The sequence below is a fragment of the Gobius niger genome, assembly GCF_951799975.1.
Source record: "Gobius niger genome assembly, chromosome: 10".
NCBI lineage: Eukaryota > Metazoa > Chordata > Actinopteri > Gobiiformes > Gobiidae > Gobius > Gobius niger.
This window is the reverse complement of record NC_136861.1, coordinates 27,628,480-27,651,901: the sequence shown is the minus strand read 5'-3', so window position 1 is coordinate 27,651,901 and position 23,422 is coordinate 27,628,480. Positions and strand designations below refer to the sequence as shown.

Here is a 23,422-nt window from a genome sequence, read left to right as displayed (position 1 = left end):
TGTGTGTGTGTGTGTGTGTGTGGGTTGAGTCAGACAGACATGAAGGCCTCTTTAGGCAACTATCCAGCACTTACTGTGAGTCACCGCACACACAATGACACACTAAATCTGGTTTACTGGTGTTTGTCCTATTTTTATTTATTTATTTATTTTTACATGGATTTGCTGCGTCTGACTGTGTAGCTTGGTCTAATTCTCAGATGCTCTACTTTAGCGACACCCACAAAAAGAAAAGACAGACATCTCTATAAAGTTCTCCATTTCTCAATTTCCACAGACTTGGCACAATGTAAAAATAGTCACTTGGAATGAGCAAAATTTTATTCTATTTTATTTACTGACTTTGTCTGACTTGTTTTACCGCAGTTTGATGAAATAAAAAGTATCTTATTAATATTCTTAATATTTTTTTTAGGATTTTTTTTACTTGGGAAGGTACTGTGTCGATATGTTGTCGATATGTTGTCGATATGTTGTCGATATGGGGGGGGGGGCTTGATTAAAAATGGTGCATCATATACAGTGGGAGGAAAATGTATGTGAATGATATTTGAAATTTCTCACATTTCTGCCTAAATTGGTCATAAAATGTGATCTGATCTTTATAAAATCACAACAATGTGTCTGCTTGTCACCCACACATTAACATGTTATCATATTTTTGTTGGCCATAACATGTAAACATTCACAGGACAGCAGAGAGGAATAAGTAAGTGCACCCAGGAAACTTGCTGAACAGCAACAGTTTCAGATTCATCCTGATTGAAAACGCAGTTATCGCTGCCAACGAAGTGTCAGCCAGCTATTAAATCCAAGGGTTCACTTACTTATTCCTCCCTGTCCTGAGAATGTTTACATCTTATGGCCATTAAAAATGATAACATGTCAATGTTTTTGTAGTATTAGTTTAAGCAGACACTGCTTACTCATTCTGAAGATCAGACCACATTTTATGACCAATTGAGGCAGAAATGTAAGAAATTCCAAAGTGTTCACATGCATGTTCCTCCCACTGTATTGTTTTTAGGCTGTTTAACTCCAGCTGCTGACAATGAGACACAAACACAGCCCATGATGATGACTTCTCTTTTCCATACATGAGAATTATTTCAAGTTATAGCACAAGAAATATGAATACTGAAAAGCCCAAAAACAGTTTTATAAGCGGCAACTATATGCATAGGCTATATCCACTCTAAAGAGTCCAAAAGTATTTCATCAGGCTCGAGTGAAGTATCATATAGCACTTTTAAGCAATGTCAATAATATTATTCACCTTGCTCCAAGCTACCACTAAGCAACTTTGACAGATTAACTCATTTCTGGCTTCTGCGCACCCATCACATCTTGTCCTTGTCATGAGCGATAGCCCCTAAAGACACTTCCTCTCCTTATGCCTGTGGCGAAATGATGAAACCCCAAAATCCACGCTTTCTCCTCAGTTAACCCTGTGATTGGCTGAAGGTCGGTGATTGCGTTCACCCTTGTTAGCGTGCCAGGAGCTAATGGAGGTCGCGACAAATCAAATCAGCCAGGCTACTGCGCGAGCATGCTAACGCTAAAGCCTGCGACGCCGCGTGGATGCTCGGGGAAAAGTGTGGCTGTCAGGTAATTAAAAAACACTCAAACTAATTACACACATTGTGGATAATTAATCTAAATTAATACGCTTTTATTGATGCGACGAGCGTTGCAAATGTTAAACTTGATGTGATTATTTTTTTTAAACGGTGAAAGAAGTCGGCCGATAAAATGGGCAGACAGTATTTTAGCGTTTTGAGCTGGCAGGCTAACTATTGAGTAGGGTATTTAATTGACTAGTTAGCACAATAGTAAAACACAGGGACGTCCAGCCTTAATGGCAAGGCAAGGTACGTTCATTTTTAGAGCACAGTTCATACACAAGGAAATTCAAAGTGCTTCACAGTTGCATAAAATTACTCAAAGGCAAATAAAATCAATCCATAAAACATTAGTAAAATATAACTGGTTTCTGCTTGGATTTGAACATTGTCAGGTTCGAGGCCTGTCTCAGATCCTCATGAAGACTGTTCCAGATTTTAGCTGCATGAAACTGAAAGCCTCACCGTGTTTATTACTGACTCTGGGAACCACCAGAAGAACCATCCCTGAAGTTCTCAGGGCCCGAGATGGTTCATACGGCTGTAGCATGTCAGAGATGTATTTTTGCGCTAAATCATCTAAAGACTTATATACAAGCAGAGCTGTTTTAAATTCTATTCTCTGAGCGACAGGAAGCCAGCGCAGAGACCGGAGCACTGGACTAATATGGTCGTATTTCCTGGTTCTTGTCAGGACTCGAGCAGCATCATTTTGGATGTACTGCAGCTCTCTAACAGTGAGCAGGCCGTTACAAGAGACACTATACATTTGATCTTGGAAATGTTTTTAGATGCTAAAAAGCTGCTGATGTTATTGCTTTAATGTGGCTGTTTAACTTCAGGTCTGAGTCCATGATTACTCCTAAGTTTCAAACTTGATTTTTTGGTTTTAGAGAGAGACTCGAGGTGACAGATAACACATTCTCTTTGTGTCTGGGGGTCAAAGACAATGATTTCATTCTGTTCGATGCAGTGACAGAGTGGCCAAGCTGGAAACACTAAATACAAATCATGGTACTAGCGGATACCTAGTTTCCCTCATTTTGTAAGATGGGGGAACATAAGTACCAAGGAACATAGGCACCTCCCCATTGTGACAACTGATGAGAGTGCATATGTTTTTTGCCTTCAATGTCTACTCTGTCACCAAACCATAATCCTAGCCATAACCCAAACCAAACAGGCCAAAGTTTTCAATTCCTGTTGTTTGTTTGGCAGACATACAGTGGGCTCTATTAGACATGACAGCAGACTATGAAAGTGGGTGAAGAACAAACTGTTGATGCTATAAGACAGACTCATACAGAAAGTTTGCACCTCGGCTGGAGAAGAGCATGTGTCTCGTCTCCTTGAAAAAGTACGTAGTGTTGCGTTCCATTCTTATATTACTGCATGTCACTGGTCGTTTGATGTAAAGAACACAGTGGTCCTGACTCAGCCTATACCCTCACGTCTCGTATTATCTTACAGGTGAAAGTCAAAGCTGCGATGGTCAATATTTCCGATCTGAACTCCGAATGCAATGACTGGATGTAATGTGATTCTGCCTCAGCCGAGCAAACGCCTTTCTACAGCTGCCTGAGGTCACGCCTTTGGATTCTCCATCTCTCCCCAAGAGCCTATTGTGAGGAGCCAGGTGGGTTCCAAGGCGTGGAATATGCTTTAATTTCCATAAGCAAGCCATGTCTCGCCATAAAGATAATATACTGCCAATGCTCTTTGAACCTGATTTGCATATCCTCCACCTCTCCTTCGAATGCTCGTGAAATTACAGCATAGGCAACGAGACAGGCGGATTAAGCTTAACGTAAACAAGGTCACTGTGTGTGCAATATGGTGATGTAAATGAAAGCTCTTTTCCAGTTCTGGGAAGGCAATGAACCATGTTTGTGCCCGTTTGGATAATAAAATGTTATTATTTGTTAATAGAGTTCAGGATTGTGATGAGATTAGCTTAAGATTTTAAAAAGTAAAATACTGGAGTTATTGTTCACATCAAAACATGTGGACCGTTAGATGTATTTACCAATAGTGACTCAACAGCTAACGGAGCTGCTCCAGTTTTTTTCTCGACTTTTTTTTTTGCTGTTTTTAGCTAATGCTAGTCTATAGAAAATGTATGCTAACAGCCAACAAATATGGCAGATCTCCATAACAGTGGATTTTATCTAACTCTATAGGAGTTTCACTTCAAGAGTCACTGTGGGACCGAACGGCGCTCTTAAGAGAAGGGCTTTGTAGTTGCTATTACGACCTGCTTCTTGAAGGGAAGTACAAAACCCGAGATGTAAATGGGTAAAAGAAAGATAACAATTTATCTTAAGTAATTAATGCAAAGAATAACAACAAAAGTAGGCAATTACAATTCGAATTCACAACACTGGTGTCTCATTTTTAACCTCAAACAACAGTTACAGCAAGAGCACACTGGAGACACAACCAAACCAAAGGCAAGCTGCAAAACTAAGTCCCAGCCGCCCCAAGCATCAGGTGACCGGCACTTTTATTGGTCTTTGATGGGTGGAGACAGATGATTGGGTGGTCGGCAAAGCGCAGCACCAATACAAGGAACCAATCAGAGCCAGGGAGGAAAACAAGTCCACCAATGAGACACGAGAACCGTGGGCGGCCCATAACAGTTGCTCTTTACAAAATTTCCAAACTTTTCACATCTAAAATGATTGTTTATCTTAGTGCTTCCCCTCCCCAAAGGGCACATTACTACCATCCCCTTTTGAAGTATATCGTTAGTAAGTTCAATCCTTCCCCTCTCCGTGTTCTTCCCATCCATCCACGTGTACCTGCTCTCTCTCAACTCCCTCCTTTTGTGTCCTCAGCCCTCCTCGCCGCATTGCCTTTTTCTTTTGGCAGGACGCATCCACGCCCCATCTCCCATTCTCCTCTGGCCTACAGCGCTATAGAATAGCCGAACCAAGAAAGGGAAACGCCATTTGTATTCAGCACCGCGCCGATGATGTGCGAGCGGAGGGGTTGCGGGGGCGTGCGGGGCGGGACGCTGTGTAAGTTGCAGTTAGAAGATTGGCCACCAAGAGAGTCACCATAGGTGTCAGTATACGCTGCCGTTTTGTTGCTTTGACCTTGAGTCTCCATCAACGCAACGTGCCAATTTACACCGACGCTCGGCCGTATTCCCCCAACAGCTTTGCCATGTCATTTTAGAGATTCATTCTGCCCTGGCAACACTTAACGGTTTTCCGTAATTAGGCACTCACCCCGTCGACTGTTGTTCATCCATTTCATTTTGTGCGTCATTAAACCAGTGCTTAATGTATTGACACACGCCTCACTTGCGCTGCACTGTATTTGCTGGTGGATATTTAGGCACAGCTAAATATAGATTCTTTCACAGTTAATGGGAAGCTATTGTGAGGTTAACTGCAAGTGTTTATCAAAAAGCACACACATCTGGGTTGGGGGTATCAGGCGTGACCACACTTTTACTTTTAAAGTCAGCAAGGGCCTATAGATTTCTATGAAGGGCACGAGGGGTGAGTTTTATCAGGGTTGTTATTGTTAATTGAACATTAAGACTTTTTGCAAATAACTTCATCAATAAAATTAAACCTAAATGTCTAATTCTGACAAATAAAATGAAGAGAGAACTAATGTAGGCTACAATCATTTGTGATAATTTGACACAATGTTACCCTCTGTCATCATTCCAGCTGATATTTGTATGCCTTAATAAGTCCTTTTCGTAGTGCCTCTGGGGGTAATACAAGTGTTAAAGGGATGATTGGGGAGTCTTTCATCTCCCCCTGGTGTCTCAAGCCAGGTCGGAGGTGCAATACACACTAATAGAATCACTAAGAAAAAGCTAACAGGCTAACGGGCAAAGCTAACTGCGGACTAGCACCGCTTAAACAGTATTTACAGCCAAGTTTGAGTGAAAAAAATTATCTCCATTGTGTAATTGGATGTACAATATCCCTCTCTCCCTTTGTCTTTTCTGTCAGCGTAGTATTTACTCTCACAGACAATTAATAAGTAAAAAACCACAACATGCTACGACACCTGCAGTGGCGCTTATGGCCTCTAGGAGCATGAGTTACTTAGTTCTGCTTTAATGGATTGTAGGGCGAGTGCTAAATGTCAAAGATGGGTCGTTGCCCAAATACTTATCCCAAATATAAATGTAAACAGAAGCTTATTGACTCTTGATCATCATTTTGGTGTCATTATCCGACTCTACCTGTCTCCTCCTCTTGACCTGCTCCGTCTTTTCCTCCTGAGAGTGCATTGCTGTCGCTGTCACTGCTGCGGCAACAGCAGTCGCAGCGGCCAAAGTCATGGAAAGCAGCTGGTGAAAACTAAAGATTCCACATCCGCCAATTCGCCCACATCCTCCTATTCGCTCTCCACCGCTTTGCCCCGCACTCAGCCGTAAAAAGTTTTCTATTTTAGTTCATGCAAATGGTTCCGCATCCTCCTCTCCTGCGACAACTCTTTTGAAAAAATTGACCGAACAAGTTCTCCTCATTCATAGTGCTTATTTAGTGACATATGTCTGCGGGACTTGTCAACACGTCTAAAACACTGCCTTCTATCCGTTGCGCGGCTCAGCCTAACCGAGTGTGCACTTGACCTTGCAGCACCAACAGTCCTGGTATAGTTGCATCAGTCGGGGCATGCACACTTACTCACACCAGGCTAACACTTGGGTCACACTCCAGTGGCTAAGACTTGCCCACGGCCCGGTGTAGCCTTCCTCTCCGCGGATGGGGGAGTGGAGGCGAAATGGGAGTTAAAGTCGAGATCCAAGTGGAAAGAGAAAAACAAACTGCCAAGAGTGGATTCACAAGTACAAGATGTTCCACTCTCTGTATATAAGTTGCTGTCAGCGTCCCTTGCCATCAAAACCTACACAAGACAAACTCCAAATCACCATTCTACATTCACATCCAGAAAACTTTAGAAGACGTGTTGTCAAATGGAACTGCATCAGCAATGACTCCTTCTTTTATTATGAAAACTATTTGGAACGTCCTATCTTCCTATCTTGTAACTGTAACTATGCATAGAGTTAGCGTTAGCCATTTTCTTTACGACGAAAACACCCGACTTTATGAACACAGAACTCTCCTCTTGTGAAAGCCGCCATCATGTTCATGCGTTACTCTGTGTGACGTGTATCTGATGGTAGGCTTGCGTTTTGAGTGTTGAAGCGAGAAACAGACTAAATATAAAGGTTTACTGAAACATGTGCCAATGGGGGGCATGGTTAAAGTTGATTCTCTATAACCTTTCGGATGATAGATGAGAACATGAACTGCGCAATTGAAATGTGTAAACGTGCATTTGTAAAGGCTATAGGCTCTTTAGTAAAACATTGTACAACACAAGAACAAATCACAGAAAAAGACAAAGACATGAGTTATGTTCCAAACCAGTGCAATGTGAAATTGAAAATCATGGCATCATCTAATGCCTCTAAAGATTATATCAGCCTGTCTGCCCTGGGTTGGGATATGACGAGCACAACACTGGCTTAACATGGTCACTATACATCTGCTCAAATGCCCTGGTTTGCTTTTTCTTTTTTCTTTTTTTTTGCCCGTCAGTCAAAAAGAAAGAGATGACAAAACTATAGGGAAAAAATCCAACGCAGCCAACTTTGCAAGACTAGGCGTGCCAAAAATAAATTACGGAGAAAGAAAATCTCAAAGCTATAAGTCTTTTGGGAACGACAGTGCTAGAACGGCGAAGGCAAAGACGGGGCGATAAAGCTGAGATGAAGTCTGGGAAGAAGAAGAGGAGGAAGAAGAGGGAGGGCTGATAGGATAAGGATGGCGGATTAAATAAACTGTAGAGTCAGGGAATGGGAAATGAAGGTCATATGGAAGAGCTGGAGGTACAGGAAGACGTGGCGATACAGCCGAGACAGGAGTGATCAAACAGAGGATATCGCTCACATTATCCAGGGAACGGTAAAGCCTTGTCGGGCCTAATCCCGTGTTTTGAATCTAAAGCAGAAACGAAGTCCAAAATGGTAAATAGAAAGGAGTTCTCAAAGAAGAAGCGTCGGTTTGGGTTCTTGTGATGATATTTCTTAGGATGCTGCTCCTGGGATTGTACTCTTCACGGTGAAGCTATAAAAGCCAAATACAGTACTTTCCAAGGCGGTCAAAGTTTGCAAGTCACTTATCTCGAATAAGGGACTCCCGCCGCGACATTGCTCTGCCCAGTGGGATTTTTCAGGTCATAGCCACTTAGCCTGAAAAAGTCTTTACATCTCCCTGTGGTGAAGAATGCAGTTAATTTGATGGATATTTTGCCCTATATGCAATGGTTTGTGAATAAATGGCATAGAAGCAGTGCGTCTTTTCCATTCCCTGCTGTAAAGGAGGATTTTGTATTTATTTACTTACTTTCATGTCTTGAACATCAGAAGACTTGGGTTGTGCAGCGTTAATTGTGTCCATGCATTCATTCATTGAGCAATAAAAAAATATCATTACGCCTTTTTGTCGTGGATTTGTGAATAACTGCCGTGTTTTGGAATCCCAAGCCAATGTTTATATTTGGAGACGTATGGGGTGAATTTTTGAATTAGGCTCAGTTAATTGCCTCCATCTTTTCCATATCTATAATTAGAAAGTCAAAACCTTCACTATTCAAATAACTGTAACAGAATAAATGTGTCTGGAGACGATGAATACAACATCTGCTGTCAGGAACTAAAAAGATACTAATGAACTGAAAAGGCTGAGACGTATAAAGACGTAAAAAGAAATGTTATACAGAACTTTACTTGGTGGAAGAAGTTTGGTCTGTTTGATCTGTCCGGAGGTCTCCATGGTCCTGTAGTGGAGCTGGTTAGTGATTTGAACAGCAGAGCGGGGATAATGTCATCTGGGGTCAGACTCCTGTTCGGTTTGAAGTTCAGCTGCTGCTCTGAGTGATGGCCTGTCTCCTGATCAGCATTCTGTGAAACCTTTGTTCTCTCAGTCCAACGCTTGGACTCCTCGGAACTAACACCATAAAAACTCAACAGGGTTTAAGAAAAGTTTTGTTGGTTTCTGATCTCATAAAATGACTGCAAATAAAGATGAACGATTGAACTTGGTGATGATAATCACAGCACTTTGCGTTTGGAGTTAATTGGCGTACATTAAAAGGGTATTTCCCTCTAGTCCACACTCGGCTTTACTCAGTGAGCATCTACCTGGCTTTGAAGCACTTTCACTTTGATGCTAACATCTCGGACCACATTCCCCCTTGGGCCAAAATGAGCGGAGTGTAAATGTGAAGTCAACAGACAGTTGGCCACTGATTAGTCAGAGGATAAACAAGACAGCCCTCAGGAGCAGGTATGCATCCAAAACGTGGTTGTAAAAAAATATGTTTTTACATAGCTACTGTTAGCTTACTTTCATATGTCTTCTAGCTGCTTGTTTACTTTAATATTTTGCAGAGGAGTTCAGAATAACTTCATAAACTCACTTACACACAAATGTATTTGTCCAGTGTTCACAATTTGCTGCCTACAAGTTGAGAAGGCTAGCCCGGCTAACCAGATGCACTTCCTTTCTGCACAAAAGAAGGTGAATCTGGACACATGGAGCACAGGTTATGGAGGAGAGCGTCGGGATCACTCAGGGGGTTGCAAGGCCTTGGGTGGAGATGATTTCAAGATGAAATAAAAAGAAAAATGCTACTTTTTTCAGTATTTTTAGAGCAAAACGGCATTTAATTTGGGAAATCCATTCTTATATTTAAAACAAACCATTTAAACTGTTTTAACTTGACTGTAAAATGTTTTTCTGCCCTAAAGTAGCATGAGAAACAATCATTGTATAAAATGAGGGGTCCCGAGTTGTCTATGTGTCAAACCCCAGCCGCAAAGGTTTGGGAACCCCCGGTGTAGCTGAACCAATCACAGCTCTTCTCTGTTGTAGTCCCAACCATTGTAGCACTCGAAGATGTTTCAGTCCAAACAAACCAGAGACAGAGTCAGCTACAGTGGAAATGTTTGTGACAGCATTCTCTGCAGTTGCTTGCTAATAAGCTCCTTCACAGTGAGTCGCGTCAGTGCAGACTTAACAGGTGAGTGTTACACCGGAGAAGCACCTCCGGCTAACACAGCTGGACTACAGCGCTCTGCTCATCTGATGTCACGTTTGCAGTTTGCTAAATATGAAAAAATTTATTGTACCATTTTAAAGACTGCAAACATTTTTTTATTTTGACACTCGTACATGTGTGTCTTGTGCGTTCTTCCTCCAGGACACCCAACTCCTCAAATGGGACAATCAAATTAGAATGGTTACCCAGGATTCCAAATTGCTCCTATATAAATCTATATGTTGGTCCCAAAACGACTCCAGCTTTAAGTGGCTTTAATGAACTGGGTCACACCATCAGCCCATTTCAATTTTCTTCATTGTCAGAATAAGATGTGGCTCTAAAATAAGAAAAGTCTAAGTCCCATTCTGCTCCAGTCCGTCCCATCTGACCAGGGCTTTGTTAATGATCTCATTTAAGGGGTCAGGAGTTTTATAATTGCAACTAGGCCCCCTCCTGGTGTCCCGGGATAACCTCTCCGAAGTTAGAACACACTCTGTGACCTTGACAGAATATACTCACACGCATGTCAACACTTGTGTCAAGAAAGTCTTTATTCAGCTTTGTCGGTATTCGCGGCTAAATGCAAATCAAATTAAAAGAATCCAATGAGCCAATTGGAGAGAAAAAAATAATAATGAAGTTTTACAATCTGCATCCAAGATTTGTTTTTCAAATTTATGACTACAATTTTTACCTTTCGCAATTCTGAGTGCCATATCGGAGAGTGTCACTGACTGAAATAACTATATAAACTAGGACGCTTTCATGCTCTGGGAATCAACTGGGTGCCAAGCTCAGAAATAAACTTTGCTCACTGTTTGCTAAATAACAACTCATCCATCAATTTCGAATCGCTGCATGAATAGTTAGAGGATCATTTCCAACAGCCTCGCATGAACCCTGAACAAATCTGTGCCGCGATGCTATCATTTATTTAAATATTAGCCCCACCCCCGGGCACTGGATGTTTCGCTAGACCTCGCTCACTTCACGCTCATAATTTCCTATTAGCAGGTGGCTCTGTTCCAGCCCCGGTGCTGTCAGCGCGCGCACATGCAAACATTATCTGGCAATTTCAGCACAAAAACAGGCTTTGATTGAGAATCATGAGGTATGTTGTTCCTTGAATACCTTGTGCTTTCCACAACAGCTGCAATCTTGTAGTATTTTGTAACAAGGCTGCTAATGTTAGTCGTAAGGAGTTAGCAAAGAAGAGCTAGCAAAGAAAACTTTTTATTTTTATGGCAAAATTGTCCTGAGAATGGAGCAAATTGAATATCAAGAATCAAAGATCTTTAATAAAACTCTAGATCGAACATGGCCATAGTAATACATTGGAACGAACTGGCCCTTCTCACCCAGTGCAATGGAATCAAATGGAATCAAACCACTGATCTTTGATAATTGTGACTGACTGCAGTTTTCAAATTTCAGTGTCATAGGAGACTTTGTTCATGGATTTTCCTCTGTCAAACACTTCAAATCATTAATTTAAATCAATACCAAATGTAACATTTGTTTCCTACTTTAAAACAGTATTTCTGTTCTTTTTAACACGACATGGCCAATATTGTTGAACATGGGACAGTGATACAATGAATGCTAATCATTGTATGCTAACCCTGGGAATGAATTGAGAAAACTCCTAACTGAGATACCAAATACAGCCAATCACAAACAATGAGTGTATCTCACATTATCCCGTTGAATTAATGAAGTCACAAGATGGCTGCCACGTTTGCCCTGTCAGAATGCGTCATTTCATACCTGGAGTTTTATTCAATATCTTTTATCAAGAATGTTTTCTGTCACGATCACTCCAGATGCCCTTCCTGGCTTGTAAGTGGATGTTCTTCTGTTGACGTCAATCACATCTGTACCACAGGAATTTGAGATTCATTTATCATTTGTCATTTTCATATCATATTGTGGGTATAGTTCAATGGCTTGGGGTTTACCTCAGATGCCCTCTGTGTGTTTAACATTGTGACATAAGGCCAAAGGGAACAACTTAAAAATCATCTTTGAATTTAAATCATTTTCCCCCTTTCTTTTCTATCACCCCTGTGACTGAGTGATGAGTCTGACTCTCACAATGATGCCAAGCCATGTTCTTTTGATCAGATGCCCTCCCCTGAAACTCAACGCCTGCATTTGACCTTGGCCGTGGGAGGGGCCAGTGGTGAAGAGGAGCTGCCAATCATCGCCCGCTGTCTGGGAGTGGGATGACATTGAAGTATGCTGTTGAGCAAATGTGATTGCGTGCTCAGCGGGGGGAAAGCAACAGTTTCCGGACGTGACCATTTCATCTTTGATGTTATGATCAGGAACGTTCTCATCAGAGCAGGGGAACATATGTGTCGCTAAACGGGCCGCTGTTGGGGACCACATGCCCGAGTTACGAGCTGCGGCGGCGCAATTAGATCCTGACAGGGTGCCGGCGCGCGCTCATCATTCATTCTGTGATTTACATACCATACCTTGGAAACAGCTAAATGCATTGGAGGGTAAGGTTAATAGCATCACGTAATGTGAGTTGTATGTGAATAGGGCCGTGCTAATGGGAGTATGGGCAGCTTCTGCAATCTGCCTGCCTATTCTATTCACACAGAGGGGCTGAAGGAGATTTAGGGGTCAATAACTTTACCTTGTCTGCAATCTCTTATAAAAGTAAATGAAGTGGACATCAATGACACCCTTGCTTAAACCCTCAAAGACTAGAGCCAAACCTGATGCCATGAACTGGGTGGGACGTGGGAACTTCCTTTTTTGATAAGGGGTTGTGATGTTAAGGAGGGGGTGGGCGAGGGCCCAATGGTAGGAACCCCACAAATATGCTGTTGTTTAGGGAGCAGAGGCATATTTTTCTTATGGCCACTCTGTTCTGCTCGTAAACATGCATTTGCCCTTGGCATGTCGGGACGTTTTCTTCATCAAACTATTGCTCCATCTTCACCCATACAAATGATTTCAATTGATTTTTTTTTTTTTTTTTGAGAAGCCTTCCCCATGCGACTGATTTAGCCCTTGTAATTATTTCCTGTGGGGTTTTCTCAAATCCCTGGTTTATAACAACCCTGGAAGACCTACAGAATAACATTGAAATTGTTAGTATACGGGTCCACATGCTTGAATGAGTGGACCAAAACTTCCAAAATCGTCTGTGTATTGACAATGGAGACCAACATTTAAAATAAAGTCTTTTCAAAACTGTGTCAAATTAAATCTCCAATGTAAATGGATAACAGGCGTGTTATTTCCCATGCCCCACCCTGTATATCTAACAAAGTGGAAACTGTGAAAAAGCTGTATGCAGACCTACTGGATTGATTTACTAACAAACATGCTTAGTATTTGATCTATCTTTCAACATTGTGTCCTTAAGCAAGTCATACTGTATCCCCCCCTAAATGATTGTGGTGTTTAAAAACTTTGCCAGACATACAACACCTATTCGTGATAGCTCCAAACCGTCCCAGAATCCAACCTCCTTACTGAGGCTAACCACTTGCCCACATGCCACTGATTTTGTGAGCATAGTGTTATGACAGGAATTATGACACATCATTAAATGTAGCTTTAAAGCAGTTTTTCCTCACTTTTTTTTTTTGCCAACCTCTTCATAATTAAATCCACTCTGGCTGAAGCGACCCGATCAAGCTTCCCTGTGTCAGAACGAGATGGAAATGGTGCCGGCGTGACCTCTGAAATACTATTTTAATCGTTCGAACAAGCTCTTTGGCATCTGAAACGCTTTAGTGACCATGTGTGAGACAGCCACGGAGCTCTTGTACCGGCACGGCGCACACAGGTGGAGCAGGGGGGGGGGGGGGGGGGCGACAGAAGAGATGGATGCTTACAAGTGTTTAGGATACAGTGGGAGTGGAGAGGAGCGGGAGAATGAAGGTCAAATTGAATGCGGCAACCCATTAAGGCGTCCACTACTTTGTCACACGCAATGCGGCTCGTAATTGAGTAATTTTTGGCGGTCAGTGGCTGTAAAAATAGTCAATCTTTGTTTTTTTTAGTTGAAATTCATTTGTACTTCTGAATGAATGCACCAACCAAAAGGTAATTTCTGTCTTATCACTACTGCCTGTCTCTATTCTCTCCAGTCTATCAATCGTTGTCCCTTTATCTCTTTATCACACTTCACTCATTTTCATTTCTTTCTTAATTTTTGGCTCATAGGGTACTTTGAAAACTTACACAGCGAACTTTGCGATTGCACAAGCTATAAACCTTATGACTTTTAAAACATGTTCACTCCAGAGTTCTCAGAGATCCTAAAGTGATTAAAAATTGAAAAGTACATTCACCCACATGGGTCTATGCTGCCTGCACATTCATCCATCCAGCGCTTTTCTATGAGGCAACCTGGACAGATGCCCTACGATGTCCCTTTTAGATGTGGAGGAGCAGTGTCTCTACTCTGAGCAACAGAGATGATGATGAACATGAGCGGTGACAAAGTGCAGCCCTGGTGGATTCCAATCTTCTGACAATCATTTTTCCTTAACTTATCCATATTCTCTTACTTCAAATGTTGAGCATTTTATAAAACACACTCTTCCCTTCACATAGATCACTGAGCTACCACAACACGGGCCACTTAGGAACCATAGCACACATGAGAAAATGTTATCTCATCTTACAACCGGGACTTGTGCGGCGCAGGTTTTTATTACAATCCTGAGCGCTACATCATTTTTATGAGAAGTGAGTAAAAAGGCGGACACATCCCACAGCAGAGGCAGCAGAGGCAGCAGTGCACAGCAGCCGGTTGAAAGTTAATCATGAAGTGTTCATTCAGACCACGTTCGGACCACAATGTCACACACACACTCTCTCTCCCAAACCAAGCCCAGCCTCCTCCTCACCCTCTCTGATCCCATTCCCAAAGACACATGTAGACTAAGAGGTAGCAGGGGTATATTATGTTCGACATGACTTGCCAAAAATGGACACTAATACAAGCCTGTGCAACCCAAATGGATGGGCTGGCTTTTTGGCCAAAAGGAAGAGTTTTTAAGTTTTCAATTAGATTAGAAGCAGCCTTTGCTTTGTGACTTCAAAGTGGTGCATTTGTTGTCTGTGCTTCATTTGTCACAGCCCTCAGAACTTAAGAGGCTGAATTATGGCTATTGTAGTTCTGACGCTTTAAAGCAAACGTTTCAACCCTGTATTTTCTTTTTGTTTTTTGTTTTTAATTGAGCGGATATATAGAGAAACGAGCTTTGGTTTCTCATGTTCCGTCTATTTCTTTATTATTTCAATGAGTCAGGTGAGTTAATTCAGTGAGTCAATTTCTCAAAGAGCCAAATGTGTTACTTTGAAGGACACATGACACGCTGCCTGCCTTAGTGTCATGGGTTTGAATTCCAGCTCTGTCAATATGCTGAATGTCTTTCCCACCTTTCTCACTATTCTGTCCTGTCAAATAAAGCCTAAGGCCCAAAAAAGTTCTGGTGTGAAAAACTTAATCTGTCGCTGACACCCTGCAGCAACCCAGAGCACAGCCTTGACTGAGTTATGGCTTGGCTACTTATCCAAAACATGAAAAGAAATATTTAATTTACATTCTTAAACTAATCTAGATGTGTTGCATTCATACATACAATACAATAAATGCAATACAATACAATAGATAAGTGCAGAAATGCTGACACGTATCTACTGTGAATGATGTTTCTACATGTTCCCCCTTATTACCACAATATGATTTGCCGGTTTATCAGTATTCAATGGTAAAATGCCAATTCAAGTGAACCACAATGCAACTTCCCGCTTTGACGTCACTACTTACTTCACAGGGATCTTGTGCAAATTGCCATTTCAAAACCATGCTATCGCCGTCTAAATTACAATACTAAATTCTCCTTTCCTCTTTCGCTGAGTCTCTGCGCCTCCTTTTCACCTCCGGCGCAATATAATCTTCCAGCTCTTTTACTACTCAATCTCTAAAACCTTAACCAAGTTGGCAGTAGCTGGGGCTCTGATTAGCATTAAATCATACCTGGCTGTTTCACCCTCTGTGGAGCCCTGAACCCATAAAACGGGTAAATCCCGGTGAAGAGCGGCACGGATTCGCTCCTATGCATCAAGCTGGACTTTTATATCTAGCGTGGAATAGGTGATAAAGTTTATATGAGGATGCATTAAGGTGCTGGAGTGAGGCAGAGGGAGCTGAAGGGTTTTCTATAAGGTTATGGTTTGTTCTACAGCATAACTGAGGCTAAAGATCCCTCTCTCGGGCACAGCACCAGCCTGAGTATTGATATTCTACATTATAAAGTGAAGTAATGTCTACATAAAGAAAAGACTATAAGAAGAGAGTGGGCAGAGTTTCGAATTTGCATGAAGCGCCTCCTGAAGGTGGTAGTGTGAATGACGCATTGGTTTTCCCTTTCAGCTAATGGCATGCTATAGCGAATAGATGCGGTAGCGTCATCATGAACACACTTTGAGCTCAAAATGGATGCAGAGATCGATTTTGGGCTTTAACTTCACAACCCTCATCTTTTCTCCAGTTTGGTATTGCCCAAATCTAAAAGACTGGCGAGCTTACAGCGAAGAGGCCAGTTTAGGGCGTCATTTGAAAGCTAAGACCTACAAAGCGGATCTAAACTTTTTTTGTTGTGTTGCTGCTGCGTTTGTCACGTTTTTGCGGCTTTGGCCTTTTTGACGTGTTTCCGTGGCTTTTTTTGTTGTTGCTTTTTTTGTCATGTTTTTGTTGCGTTTTCTTTTTACAGCCTATAGGTCGGTGCAATGCATTCATTTGAAAGCTAAGACCTTGTAGATTCTGAAAAGATCCCTGTGGTGGATGGCAGTTAAGTGGTTAAACGTAGAGATATGCTTAATGCCCTTGATATAATGCAAGAAAATTCAGGGAATACAGATGGGGACCCTTCAGCAGTACAAGAAGTACTCACTCTAAACTGTGTGAATGAAGCAAAAATACATCTCTGGTTAAAATATAGCCAAAAAAAGAATAAAAACACCAACTTTCCATGATATGCCCCCTTTTTACTTTTTTTTTTTCTGCCAACACACATGGGAAGACAACACGGATTCACGCTTCAAACCCGGTTTTACCCGTGCCTGCTGTTGTGTCGTTGGGCAAGAAGACGTTTCACCCCCTTGCCTATTTGTAGGAAAGTGGATGCGGTAGAGCTCAATATCAAAATGATGAGGGTTTTGCTGTGGTCGAAAGAGCCTTTTACCCGCCCACAGCACCTAACTGTTAAGTGGCTTTGAGCATCTGGGAAACTATTCTGCAAAACTATGGCAATATTGCATTATAGCCTGAGTATAAGCGTGATTTACTGCATAGTGTTTGTCTTTTTGGCAATTTTTTTAGCATCAACAGCAATATTGCAAGAATGTACCTTTCACATTTCACAGTGCACAACAAGTTCCTGCCATCTTTCCCCCCCCAAACCCCAACAGGAAATACAGGTCGCACAGTGCAACATGGTAATAAGATGGAAATAGCGGGGTAAAGTTATGAATAAAATACATTAACATCTCCGCTATCCACACACAATGCACCGCAGCCCCCTCCTCTCTCCCCCCTTCGCCAGGCGCTACTTTCTAATTGGACGGTTTGATTGCGCCCGGAGACCGACCGTCGCCTTTCTGGACACGCGTTAATCCGGGTGGCTGGTTAGATAGAGGCGAAGGGGGGGGAATGACAATCCAGAGAGCAAGGAGCGACCCAATCTACCGTGACAAAAGATTTTCAATGACAAAGCACTATAGTATTCTGCATTATATCAATGGACCGGAATAGGCTTCTCTCCTCTCATGCACGCAGTACGGGAGCCAATCACGTCGTCCGCTTCGGGTCCTGTTTGTGAATGGGATTTTCTCTTACGGGCGAAGAGGCGCGTGCATGCCTCTGCCACACGGAGACGAAATCATTCTGTCACTCGCGCATTCACAGCCTATGCATGGGACAATTCAACTCTTATGCTGACAGCTTTTTCTTTTGCTTCTCTCTCTATATATGCCATGAATTCAGATGAGACTGAAAATGCGGCACTTGTTTCCAGACTATTTCCCAAAACTCTCCGCATGCACCAGAACAACATCCAACATCCCCCCCCACCAAAAAAAAAAAATGAAGCAAGCTTTGACATTGTTTTTTCCAAAGCATTGCAGACACATACCTCTAGTTTGTCCCGCTTCGGAATAATCTGTGGCCGAAGAAGTGGCGAGGAAGTAGGAGAAGAGAGATAGATAGATAGAAGAGGAAGACAGAGAGAGAGAGAGAGAGATTAAAAGGAAAGAAGGGATAGAGAACGAGAGATAAAGTAGAAAGAGAGGGAGCGAGGAGAAGTGGACACACTCGGGTCTCTGCGATCCAAAGAGGAGGAAGGAGGAGCAGGCTGGAGGTGAGATGAAGGGGAGCGAGAGAAAGAGAGAGAGAGACAGAGAGAGGGAGGGTGCAACGGATCGGGATCGGACGGGATTGTGATGAAGAGGATGGCTAAAGCACAGGGACGGAGAGGCATCAGAGAAATGCCTTTGATCTCGCCAAATAAATGCTGAGTGTTGTCAGTCTGTTATACGGTGGTTTGAAGTTCATCACAGTCCACGCACTGTCGATAATGGATGGAAGGTGGGACACATGAAGAGGGAGGGAGGTGAATGCTTGATACATAGAGTGAGATTCGTTTTGGAGTTTACAGAATACCCCCAAAGTCTGTTTTTTTTATAGGGCGACTGGCGCAGTGTCACATCGTCAGTGTCATCATTGTTGTTGCAGGCTGAGGTGGGAAAAACATGGTGAGAAAAGTTATTTCACATCATTGTCTTCAATGCGTACTCCATTTTGTTATAGCTTTTAAATATGTCTTGCAAATTGTGTGAGTAAATACCGTGGTCAGTGCAATATGGATGGAACGGATGAACACATAATGAAGCCAGTTACAGAGTGATACTGGCTAGATTAGGGTACTTTATTACTTTACTTATATACCCGTATAGGTAAATTTGTCTCATAAAACATTACTAAAACATCCCTACTATATGCAAAGAATGAAATAAACATCACACAAACATTGCTGATTTGACAAACATGGAAGGACAGGCTATAGATAGATAGATAGATAGATAGATAGATAGATAGATAGATAGATAGATAGATAGATAGATAGATAGATAGATAGATAGATAGATAGATAGATAGATAGATAGATAGATGGATGGATGGATGGATGGATGGATGGATGGATGGATGGATGGATGGATGGATGGATGGATGGATGGATGGATGGATGGATGGATGGATGGATGGATGGATGGATGGATGGACTGACTGATGTGGTTGAAGGGTTCATTGATGGGGCTGAAGGATCATTGATGGGGTTGAAGGGTCACTGATGGGGTTGAAGGGTCACTGATGGGGTTGAAGGGTCACTGATGTGGTTGAAGGGTCACTGATGTGGTTGAAGGGTCACTGATGGGGTTGAAGGGTCACTGATGTGGTTGAAGGGTCACTGATGTGGTTGAAGGGTCACTGATGGGGTTGAAGGGTCACTGATGGGGCTGAAGGGTTCATTGATGGGGCTGAAGGATCACTGATGGGGTTGAAGGGTCACTGATGTGGTTGAAGGGTCACTGATGGGGTTGAAGGGTCACTGATGGGGCTGAAGGATCATTGATGGGGCTGAAGGGTCACTGATGGGGTTGAAGGGTCACTGATGTGGTTGAAGGGTCACTGATGTGGTTGAAGGGTCACTGATGGGGTTGAAGGGTCACTGATGTGGTTGAAGGGTCACTGATGTGGTTGAAGGGTCACTGATGTGGTTGAAGGGTCACTGATGTGGTTGAAGGGTCACTGATGGGGTTGAAGGGTCACTGATGGGGCTGAAGGGTTCATTGATGGGGCTGAAGGATCATTGATGGGGCTGAAGGGTCACTGATGGGGTTGAAGGGTCACTGATGGGGTTGAAGGGTCACTGATGGGGTTGAAGGGTTCACTGATGGGGTTGAAGGGTCACTGATGGGGCTGAAGGATCATTGATGGGGCTGAAGGATCATTGATGGGGCTGAAGGGTCACTGATGGGGTTGAAGGGTCACTGATGTGGTTGAAGGGTTCATTGGGTCGGTCATCACTGGGGTATTGAGCAGCCAACACCCAGGCATCTTTCTCTTAATTTGAGCTCAAAATGTTACAATTCTTTTTGTGTTTGTTTGTTTGTTCATTTAATTATTATTATTTATAATATAATTACGATTCTTTAGCCCTAGCTTAACGTGTAGCTTGGCAGTTACTTGTATCTATCCATCAAAGTTACTCAAGTGACTTCGAAACATCAGTAGAGTTCTGTTATTTTAGTTACATGAATGTAGCTTACAGGGTAAAGCTTGACTGTTTAGCAACATGATGACTTTGAGGCTTCATGGAGTGAGCATTTACCCCTCAACTTAAGGCTCAGTTTTCCAAGTGTCAACAGCACAATACGGTACAATAATACTACAACTTGCATTTTCTAATCAAAACCAATATTAGCCTCAAAGTTCCCTCTACATACCATGCAAAGAGGGAATTTCACAAAACAAGCTGCTACAAGCTGTAACCTTTACCGCTCAGAAGAGTACAAGTGTGGCGTGTGTAAGCTGTTCCACGCTGCCTGACCCTGTGTCAATTTCCAAGTCGAAATATTGTCCATCCATCCATTAAATAACACTGTAATCCTGTGGTGTGGCACTTGGGATATTATTGCCATTAACTTTATGGTGATATCTTCCAGAGCCAGAGGGTGTGAGGCTGGAGAGTAGAGCAGTGGGCCCACAAGAATATATTACCTCATTTTGATATATCATTCTGTGAAAGTTACGAAACATTTGCTTTTTCTGGGTTCCCTTAAATTTTAATTTTAATGTTTGTAGTAAAACGTTTTTGTTTTTTCTAATCCTCTAAAACAGCTGCTGTTTCAATCGCATTGCATATCTTTCATAAATAAACCACCTAAACATAGATTCTTACGATGAAAAGTTGCTAACGCTAGCTACTTACTTTTAGCTTGAGCTTTTACATGATCAGTAGCTTCCGCTCTCTTATTATAATTCTTTATTTTCTTAATTAATCCATGTTAAATAAAACGTATCTGACAAATATAGCTCAAATAAAGTTTTAAGTTTGTTACACTCTGAGCAATACCATAGACTACTACCATAGACATATATTATAGACTGTCATTCTGCACTCATCTCCATGTACATTCATTACTCCAGTCGAGAGAGAATCCATGATGAAGCTCAGTCTCCTCCCACAGAGTATGTTCCAAAAAAGGACAAAAAAGTGTGAAACTCTGGCCCCATGAGTCCGGCCGAGCAGCAACAAGCCTCCACAGTCTGTTTATCAACTTTAAAAAATAACCATCAGCATCGTTAAAAATATGATTCTTTTCTCAGAGTCATCACAGGAAGCAACTGTATTTTTAGAGACAATAAAGTCTTTGGAGCCGCAGGCTTACAAGCTTTTTTTGACATGTGTAAAGTCCCCATTAGTTTCCATGTTATAGCAAACCTTCTGGAGTTGCCCCTAGCCACTACAGGGGTGATTTCGAGGACCAAAAATAAGTGCTTTCCTTGCCTATGGGTCAATATGAATGGTTTTGAAACAAAAGTAAATTACAGAGTCGGAGAGGGGCCCTGTAACACCTCTCATCACCCTTTGACTTTGTAGCTCATTCCGTAAATTCTAGGACAGGTATTTGTGCAAAAAACATTTGTCAGAATCCTCTTGGGGGAAAGAGGTTTGATGCCCCCCGCCACCACCTCCCCGAGCGTGACATTGCCTACCACAGGACTTACTTGCTAAATACTGGGGATCAAATACTCTGAGCCACTTGTTTCTTTTCATATTGGCTGTAGTAATGCAACATAAACAAAAGCCACATTTCAGGGACACTTCAGGACACTTCAGCAGAATGTCAGGCCACAATATAGCTTCAATTTGATTTGTTGTTCTTTACAATTTTGTGAAAGTCGGCTAAAACAACAAAGTGTAGGATAAACAGCAGCTACGTATTTCCCTGTAGTACCTCTCTTGCCTGATGTTGTCTGCTCTCACTAATGTGGCATGCCATAGGCCCAATCTCTGTGAGATCCAGGAGGAATGGGTTAGCACATCTGCTTAGTGCTTCGGCCAGTCGCATGTGTTTAAATCAATGGAGGAGTCACGCAATGACATAGAAGCGAGAGAGAGCGAGGGGGCTCTGGGCACCGTTCCAGGAGTTTGCAGAATTTGGCCTGACGATTATATTGTAGGGACGCATGGGGCTGCAGCTTTAACACAGCTGCCAGCTTCGCACAGTCACCGCAGGCCTTCAAACAGGAAGTTAAGGGATTTACACACAACTGCAGCCACAGACATCATTGTTTCTTCTCAGAACGAAAAAGGAAGAAAATTGTTTTTATGAGTAATTGTATAAAACACGTATCAACTAACTGTCTGTATGTTCAAATGTATTTTCAGGTAAACTAACATTAACCATACATTTTTGAAACAGATGAATCAACAAGCTTTTGGCAACGGCAAATAAAAAAGAAGGAGTCTTGCAAATTGTCATCTCCAAATTTGGCTGCTGTTCCGCTAATTCAGAATAACTTGGATGCAACATTTCTGTTAGTCTGCCCTGGCTGACTGCTCGCAAGTGTTCCAGTTTACCACAAAGTGTGACTGATTCATCAATTCACAAGTAAAAAAGTGTCTTCAAGTGCTAAGACAGTTGTGCATGCTTCGATAGAACCTTTCACCACGCAATGTTATAATGCAGTCCGCCAGTCTTAATAAGACAGCGTGATGGAGAGGGAGACTCAAAGGGAGAGCCTGAGTGAGATATGATAAGGCTTAGCCGTGTGGGGCAGTTTATCAGCACCGTGCACTCAGCCCACACACATTATAATTACCATCATGTGTCTCCTGGACAAGAACGCGAGCCTCTCTTTAAACACACTCCCATAATTGACTTTCCGCCCAAGCGCACAGACTATTGATCTCATTCATTTACATTACATTGTCATTAAGCTCACAGAGGGTTTTCCTGATGGTACTAGTCAACAGCAACAGATTGGGCACCTCATTGGGATCATGCTGGCAATGAATGTTACTAAAACAGAAGCTGTTTCTCCTCTCATTTCAAGTGCAATGAAGGTCCGAGTGTAGATGCAGGTGAAAGACGGGAGGATGTTGATCTCGAGGGTGCGCAAGCAAGAGAAACCGCAGTATTTGCCCCAGGTGTGAGAGATGCAGTCTCATACTGTTGACCTGCGCCTCTTTGCGGTTCATGCATTGCAGCAACAGTGGAGATTCTGAATGATGTAACAATGGATGAGCCTTGATTGGGATAAAAACAAACAACATTCTTTTAACAGGTATTTGGTTATATTTTGGTTATTTAGCACATCTCGTTCTCTATCTAAAATTAAAAAAAAAATGCCGTTTTGATTTACAAAAGACCAGAAGGTTCAATTTGTGTTCCTCATCAAAACAAACTTCGGTTGCCTCTCCAGCCACATGGATGTAGCTACTGTCAGACATCAGTGCTACAGTGGTATCAGAGGGTGCTGCCGAGTTTTATATAAAAGCTCTGTGGTATATTGGCTTCTTGCTGCTCTGCGAAAGAGAGCAGAGCTGTGCTGAAACGAGAGCTGGGTGGGAGGCAATGGATTCCTGGTTATCTAGGGCTGAAGGAGG

At 42.3% G+C, this 23,422-nt stretch overlaps 1 protein-coding gene across 1 annotated transcript in view; it reads right to left on the bottom strand.

Moving 5' to 3' along the window:
* Positions 1-18,125, bottom strand: part of pvalb6 (parvalbumin 6) — a 49,541-nt gene extending 31,416 nt beyond the window's left edge. Inside the window, exon 1 of the mRNA XM_079564045.1 lies at positions 17,882-18,125. The gene's annotated coding sequence lies outside the window, so the exon portion shown is untranslated. The remainder of the gene's footprint in view (positions 1-17,881) is intronic.
* Positions 18,126-23,422: the final 5,297 nt, after the last annotated feature.